Source organism: Triticum aestivum, chromosome 4B, assembly GCF_018294505.1.
Source record: "Triticum aestivum cultivar Chinese Spring chromosome 4B, IWGSC CS RefSeq v2.1, whole genome shotgun sequence".
Taxonomy (NCBI): Eukaryota; Viridiplantae; Streptophyta; class Magnoliopsida; order Poales; family Poaceae; genus Triticum; species Triticum aestivum.
Genome location: NC_057804.1, coordinates 216,150,253 through 216,159,305, shown reverse-complemented (window position 1 = coordinate 216,159,305; position 9,053 = coordinate 216,150,253).

Below are 9,053 nucleotides of genomic sequence, written 5' to 3'. Positions count from 1 at the left end.
TCCCTGGGTGATTTTGGTAATTAATGTCAACATATCTCTTGTTGGACTAATACTTTCATCTAGTATATTTCAGATAAGTCCAATAGTGGAGTGGCATGGACAAGAGGATGTGGAACCCCTTCAAGATGCTAAGGACAAAGGATTGGCTCAAGCTCAAAGCTCAGGATTCTACATTTTCTATTCAGTGATACAAGATCACATTGAGTCCATAGGAAAGCCAATACTATTAAAAGGGGATCAGGTGTTTCTTAATGGCTTGCTTGCTCAAAGTGCTTAGTGATATGCTCCAAAGCCCTCGACCACTTTCTCATATCCACATATGTCCCATACCAATAGTCAAACTCGGCCCCACCGATTTGATCTATCCGGCGCCACCGAGTTCATTTGACATAATCACTACCAGAAACCCTAATCGATTCGGCCCCATCGATGGGATCTCGGTCTCACCCAAATGGGCTTGCAAACTTTCTATTGCCTATTGCAATAATTTCGGTCTCACTGAAAATATGCAATCGGTCCCACCGAGTTTGCTTGCCCAACTCTCTTTTTCGCTTATTACCAAAATCGGTCCCACCGAGTTTGTGTAATCGGTGAAACCGAGATGAGGTTTTACCCTAACCCTAGCACATCGGTCCTACCGAGTTGATCATATCGGTCCCACCGAAATGCCTAATGGTCACATTATGAACTAAATCGGTCTGATCAAGTTTTCTGATTCGGTCTCACCGAGTTTGGTAAATTGTGTGTAGCGGTTAGATTTTGTGTGGAGGCTATATATACCCCTCCACCATCTCTTCGTTCGTGGAGAAAGCCATAGGAACGTGCCTACACTTCCAGCATTCATTTTTTGGGAGAGAACGACCTACTCATGTGTTGAGACCAAGATATTCCATTCCAACCACATAAATCTTGATCTCTAGCCTTCCCCAAATTGCTTTCCACTCAAATCATCTTTCCACCAAATCTAATCCAATAAGAGAGAGTTGAGTGTTGGGGAGACTATCATTTGAAGCATAAGAGGAAGGAGTTCATCATCAACACACCATCTATTACCTTTTGGAGAGTGGTGTCTCCTAGATTGGTTAGGTGTCACTTGGGAGCCTCCGTCAAGATTGTGGAGTTGAACCAAGGAGTTTGTATGGGCAAGGAGATCTCCTACTTCATGAAGATCTACCCTAGTGAGGCAAGTCCTTCATGGGTGATGGCCATGGTGGGATAGACAAGGTTGCTTCTTCGTGGACCCTTCATGGGTGGACCCCTCCGTGGACTCACACAGTCATTACCCTTCGTGGGTTGAAGTCTCCATCGACGTGGATGTACGATAGCACCACCTATCAGAACCACACCAAAAATATCCGTGTCTCCAATTGCATTTGCACACTCCAATCCCATCCCTTTACTTTCTTGCAAGTTGCATGCTTTACTTTCCGCTGCTCATATACTCTTTCCATGCTTGCTTGAATTGTATTGTGTATGCTTGAAATTGTGTTAATCTACCACCTCAACTTGAAAAACTTAAAAACTGCCAACTTTGTGTGTTAAGGGTATAATCACCCCCCTCTAGACACCTCTTCTCCATCCTTTCAATTGGTATCAGAGCTTTGGTCTCCATTTCTTTGGTTTAATCACAATTGCAGGAGGATTGATGAGTCTACGTTGGGGAGTCTTAGACATAGAGTGCCTATACTTGATGGAGAGTACTTTTATGAGTGGAAAAATGAGATGCTTGAGATTTTCAATAAATATCATTTGAGCAAGTACATTACCAACCCTTGTGCGCCCCTTGTTGATCCCTTGCATCCTACCCATGATGAGGATCTTGACATGATTCGCAATCTTAGAACTATCAATCTTATCATTAGAGGATTGCCTAGAAATTTGATTGGTCACTTGCCTACTCTTGATTGTGATTATACTATATGGAGATTTCTTGAGGAAAGATTTCCAAACTATTCCTTGCAAAATCTAGATGAGATTCTTCATAAGTCAATTGCCTTGAATAAAATGAGTATTAGTGATCCTAAGTTTGATGATTGTTTGTTTGAGCTTCGTGACCTTATGCGTGCCAAAGGAGATGTTGGAATCATTAGCAATATTATCTCCAAAGCCATTAGATTTCATAAAGATGATTATTATCATGATCATTTATCTAATGAATCAATCTCTCTAGGAATTGATCCATCACATCATGATGTTGAACATGGATACTATGATGAGGATGATGATAGTGACTATGATCTTGATGATGCAATGAGACACTTTGGTCTTATGGCTAATCTTCACGGCTACATGGCAGGAGGAAAGGAATGGGTCCTTGATAGTGGATGTATCGATCATATGACCGGGGATCAAAATATGTTTCGTGAGCTTGTTGAAAACGACGGCCGTCGAAAGTATGTCACTTTTGGTGATAACTCAAAGGGTAAGGTGGTTGGCCTCGGTAAGGTGACCATCTCACATGACAGCTCCATACGAAATGTTATGCTTGTTGAATCTCTTGGCTATAATCTTCTTTCTATATCTAGACTAGCTGACTTTGGGTTCAATGTTCTATTTAGTAAAGTAGATTGCCATGTGTTTCGTAGAGATAATCATAAAATGGTCTTTACCGGCCTAAGTAGAGGTGATCTATACATTGTTGACTTCACTAAAAAGGCACAACCTAGAACTTGCTTAATTGCTAAATCTTCCAAAGGCTGGTTGTGGCATAGACGGTTAGGTCATGTGGGCATGCGAAACCTTGACAAGCTTATTAAAGGTGATCATATCCTTGGTGTTAAAGATGTCATATTTGATAAGGATAGACTTGCAGTGCTTGCCAAGCAGGAAAACAGGTTGGAGGAAGCCACCCCATGAAGAATATCATGACCACGAGACGACCGCTTGAGCTACTTCATATGGATCTCTTTGGTCCCAGTGCCTACAAAAATCTCAGTGGAAACTCATTTGGTATAGTTATAGTTGATGATTTTTCAAGATTTATGTGGGTGTTATTTCTTGATGATAAATCGCAGGTCCAAAAGATCTTCAAGAACTTCGCTAGGAAGGCCCAAAATCAATTTGAAGTGAAGATCAAGAAGGTTCGCAGCGACAATGGAACGGAGTTCAAGAACGCTAGTGTGGACACCTTTCTTGACGAAGAAGGTATCTCACATGAGTTCTCGGCTACGTACACACCTCAACAAAATGGATTTGTTGAGAGGAAGAACCGGACGCTCATCGAAATGGCGAGAACGATGCTTGATGAATACAAGACGCCAAAACACTTTTGGCCGGAAGCGGTTGAGATAGCTTGTCATGCAACAAATCACATGTATCTTCACAAGCTACTGGGCAAGACGGCATACGAACTCCTCACAGGTAACAAACCCCAAGTTGGATACTTTCGAGTATTCGGCTCAAAGTGCTACATTCTTGATAAGCATCATCGTTCTAAATTTGCTCCCAAATCTCATGAAGGTTTCCTACTTGGTTATGGCACAAACTCTCAAACTTACCGTGTCTACAACAATTTCACCCGAAAGGATGAAGAGACGGTAGATGTGAAGTTTGATGAATCTAACGGCTCGCAAGTAGAGCAATTGCCAATTGATGTAGGAGATAAAGACCCTTCGGAAGAAATCCAAGACTTGTCTATTGGCAAGATCCGTCCAACGGAGGTGAAGGAGAGTACATCGTTCGTCCAAGTGGAAGCTTCTACCTCACGACAAGGTGAACCAAGAGTTGATATGGAAGCATCCACAAGTGGGACACACCAAGATGAAAAAAATGAGGAAGTACACCAAGATGAACCTCATGAACCTCCTTCTCCACCACGACAAGAGAACGACAACGTCAACAATGAAGAAGGCCAAGAAGAAGAACAAGATGATGAAGAAGATGTTCCACCCCGACCAAAACAAAAGCTCACGAGTTCGAGCAAGAGTCACCAGAGACCATCCCATCGAGCAAATCTGCAATGATATCCAAACCGGGAGAATCACTCCCTCTAAAACTCATTTGGCTAATTTTTGTGAACACTATTCATTCATCTCTAGCATTGAACCCATGAAGGTTGAAGAAGCATTGGAAGATCCGGATTGGATAAATGCCATGCATGAAGAGCTGCACAACTTTGAGAGAAACCAAGTGTGGACATTGGTCGAGAAGCCCGACAACAACCACAACATCATCGGTACTAAATGGGTGTTTCGCAACAAGAAAGATGAAGATGGAGAAGTAGTTCACAATAAAGCACGTCTCGTCGCCCAAGGCTACACTCAAGCCGAAGGTATGGACTATGGTGAGACATATGCCCCCGTTGCTAGACTTGAGTCCATTCGCATATTAATTGCCTATGCTAATCACCATGATATCACCTTATACTAAATGGACATTAAAAGTGCTTTTCTAAATGGTGAAATTGAGGAGGAAGTTTATGTTAAACAACCTCCCGGCTTTATTAATCCTAAGAAACCCGGTCATGTGTACAAACTTCACAAAGCTCTTTATGGTCTTAAACAAGCTCCTAGAGTGCTTGACCAAGTTCCTCATTGAAAAAGGCTTTGAGATTGGAATAATAGATTCTACAATTTTCACTAAAAGGGTTAATGGAGAAATATTTGTGTGCCAAATTTATGTTGATGATATCATATTTGGTTCAACTAACCCTCATTTTAGTGAGAAGTTTGGAAAGCTTATGTCGGAGAAGTTTGAGATGTCTATGATGAGTGAACTCAGGTTCTTTCTTAGTTTCCAAATCAAGCAAACTAAGGAGGGAACCTTTATCTCTCAAACAAAGTATACCAAGGACTTACTCAAGAAGTTCAACATGCAAGAATGCAAAGGTATGAATACACCCATGCCTACTAGTGGACATCTTGACTTGACTAAAGATGGTGAACCCGTTGATCAAAAAGTTTACCGCTCTATGATTGCTTCATTGTTATATCTATGTGCCTCCCGTCCCGATATTATGCTAAGTGTGTGCATGTGCGCACGATATCCAGCGGCCCCTAAAGAATGTCATCTTAAGGCTATGAAATGGATAGTGAGATACTTGATACATACACCAAATTTTGGCATTTGGTATCAAAAGAGGTCTTCTTTTGATCTTGTTGGCTACTCTGATTCAGACTATGCCGGAGACAAGGTCGATAGAAAGTCCACTTTGGGTACTTCTCAATTTCTTGGCAGATCTCTTGTGTCTTGGTCCTCCAAGAAAGAAAACTCGGTATCCTTATCCACCGCCGAAGCGGAATACATTGCCGCCGGTTCACGTTGTGCTCAATTACTTTGGAACCCAAACTCTTAAATATTATGGGATACATGTGAAACATGTTCCATTGCTTTGTGACAATGAAAGTGCTATTAAGATTGCTCACAATCCCGTGCAACATTCTCGAAATAAGCATATAGAGGTTTGTCATCATTTCATTCGAGATCATGTTGCTAAAGGAGACATTAACCTTAAGCATGTTCGTACTGATAAGCAATTGGCAGATATATTCACCAAACTGCTTGATGAGAAAGTATTTTGCTGGTTGAGAGGTGAATTGAACATCATTGATGCTTCAAACTTGGAGTAGGCACTCCATTTGGATACATGCAAGGCATGAGCCTTTGACAAATCCTTGATAGTTCTCTTATGATGATAATCACATGTCTCGGGTATATTTGTACCCTTGCATGTTATCTTACCCTTGTAGGTACTTGGATGAATCTAAATCTATGAGATTGCAACTCACACACATCTTGACCAATCTCTACATCACCAAGTCTCTACATTATGGTGGTTGAAGACAAGGAAGCATGAAACCCTTCAAAAATATCCTTTGACAATTTATATATATCAAATTTGTTTTGGTATCATATTTCATGGTTGACACTTTGGATACACAAGTGCTCCTCCTTGCAAAGCTAACTCATGTAGGTAGATGAACTCCAATTACAAGTGGTGCTCCCAATGAACTACATCACCCTTGAGCATCACACACATGTTCAACTACATGATCAAGATCAACACCACCACCCAAGGTATGTTATTCCATCTTAGAGAAGCTTTACCCCAAGTCATGGGTCAAAGCAGCTCAACAAGATGTGAACACATCAAAATGCTGAAACGAAAAATGGAAACCCCATTTTGAGCTTAAATGATGAGTATGACCTATGATCAACTGTCTTCACTTGACTCCTAAGTCAATATACTCCAACATAGGTGACTTTGTCGCCAACCAATTCTAGATGAAGTTCTCTAGTGTTTCTCTGTGCTCTTGTATTTGTCTCATGCATATTTTTTTCCCTTTTCAAAAAAACTTCATCTAGATCTCTCTCTCTTTAATTTTTGTTCTGCATTCCCTGCATCCTATTCATTGCAAATCCTATTTAATTCCTTGCAAATCCTTGTGAGATCTTATTTGTTAGTGAGCTGAGGTGACAAGTGCTTTATATCAGTAATGAACTCAGACACAATGGTTTGTATCTTCGGTCAAACCGAATCACCTCGGTGCCACAAAAGACAACAACTCAGTGTTACCGATTCAAATGCTGAGGAAACACTCTGTCATTTGCATCCTGCACATTTTGTTCCAGCTCCACTCGATGATTCTTATCCTCTATCAGCACCTTATTTTTCCCTGCTACTTTGCTATGTGACTCAAGGACCAAACCTATTTTGACTCACACTCCAGAAGACCCCTTCTTGGAAATTGATGTCAAAGGGGGAGAGAGAGAGAGCTCACATCAAAGCTTAATCATATCAAAAGGGGGAAAGAGAGATAAATAATCACATCAAAGAGAGACCCCACATGCTTGGTATTCAAAGAGGAGAGAAGTCACGTGTCTTTACATGGGAAAGACATGTTCATGTTGTTTGTGTGTTTGCTTTGCTCTGATTTTCTATTCCTTATCTTCTCCCAGTATCCCATATAAGATTCAGGGGGAGCAGGACATCTAAAGGAAGGAAATCTTCGAATTCATTGCATATCTTTACCTTTGGGACATGTCTACACTCAAATAGAGTACTTAGTACTCACTCTTTACATGTCATCCCAATCTTGGTGCTCTTGTGGTTTACTGCTCTTGCTCTTTTCAGTAGATGTTTTTGTGTTGTCTAACCTTGTTTACTCAGGTTCATCTCTTCCAAAGCTATCTCAAGACCACAAGGTAAGTATATGCATCACACTCATGTGCATGAGGATCTCTTGCTAATGTACATATTGTTTGCAAGAAGGACTCATGCGCATGAAGGTACATTTCATATATTCACACCATTTGCTCTGATGCATATAGCCAAGATACATGTAACTCATTTCTTGCTCTGTCATGATTATGCACTCACATGATCTTATGTTCCGTATTTACATGATTGCATACATGTAGGGGGGGCCTATGTGTCGGATTTTGGGATCTGGCAACCCGTGAGAGGTTCGAACACTATGGTGCGTGCGGAGATCTCAACCTGCCCAGCCTGCCTACTCGCGATCCTCCCTAGCCTAGCGCGAAGAGCCAACAGAGACACAGAGATTTATACTAGTTAGGTCCACCGTTGTGGTGTAATACCCTACTCTAGTGTGGTGTGGTGGATTGCCTCGAGGGGCTATGGATGAACTGGTTACAAAGGATGAACAAGCCTCAGGAGGTGAGGTGTTCTTGAGATGGTGTGGTGCTCTACTTGTTCTGGTTTCCGGTCCCTTTCTATGGTGGTGGGTAAGTCCTATATATAGTGCCTTGGTCCTCCTCCCAAATATGAGCGGGAAGGGATTCCACAACGGCGGGATTTGAAAGGGGGCAAGTAGTACAGTCTATCTTGACAAAAGTAGTCTTCGCCTGCGAAAAGCCTCTGGCCGTGACGCTGCGGTGGGCTCGGTTATGACCTCCGTCTTGTCGTCCTAGCAGTCTTGGTCTTGTTGCACTAGAATGAAAACCTTTGGCTGATTCCTCGGGAGTCCGTGCCTGTGGCTTGCCCCCTTGCATCGAAGAGAAAACCTGCGCTCTACACCCGCCTGGCGCCCACCTAGCGTCCTCCTGGCCTTGGTCGTCATGGCTCACGTCAGCTGAGCCTTGTGAGGTAGCTGCATAGAACTCTCAGCCCCTCAGGAGCCCTCTTGAGGAGGCCAATTCCTTCGGGGTCTTGGTGTCGCCCGCCTCGCAAGGCTTGGCCCCTCGTGTGGGTCTTGTCGTGTTGGTGATGAAGCTGGGCCGTACCAGGCCATTGATGGAGCCACGTGGTGGGCCGCAGGCAGGAAGGACTGGATACCCCCAAGTCCAGGACACCGACAGTAGCCCCCGGGCCCAAGGCATGCTCGGACTTGGCTTCCAAGCGGAGCCAAAGGGCAAGTGCGGAGCACCGGGGGCCCTGACCGCCTGCGGCCTTGATGACGTGTGGCGGCTGATTGGACGTGGGCGACTCCGTTTCCCAATGCTGCCTCCGCAACTGCTCGACTTGACAACTGCATGCAACATGCAGAAAGGGTCATTATTACTATAAATCATGGGAGGCCGATGATTTACCTTCTCCTAGCTATAAGCGTGCGAGCAGGTGGAGCCCCTGCTCATTTCTCTTTCCTCTTGCTCCCGCTCGCTTCTTTCTTCTCCGTCTTGCTCCCATGGCGCCGATCAGGAGGATCTCTGCGGCAGAGAAAGGGAAGGCCCGTAGGGAGGAGCAGGACCCTCTCCCGCTGAAGAAGCGACTCCACCTCCACGGTGATGCTGGCGCGAGGCGAGAGGTGGCCAGGACTTTGCAATCGAGGCCTCCGCCTGGCTTCCCCCTCCCTTTGTACACCCGGGCGCAAGGTGAGGAGTGCGCCGTCGAGCGGCGCCTCGCGGAGATGGCAGGGCCGCCATTGCCCTGTTGGCCGCACCTCGGACCCACGCCGAGGATAGCTCGCGCGAGTTCGTGGTGTGGGCGGTGATGCCTCCCGATACCTGGATCTGATTCCCGTGGTTCTTCGCCAGCGAACTGCCTCCGAGGGGACCGGTGGAGCTGTGGCTGCAGCACGCTGGGTGCAGCAGCCTGGCCACCGGTGCTGAGGTCGAGGTGGTGTCGTCCAGAGACATCTTCATGATGCGAGGAT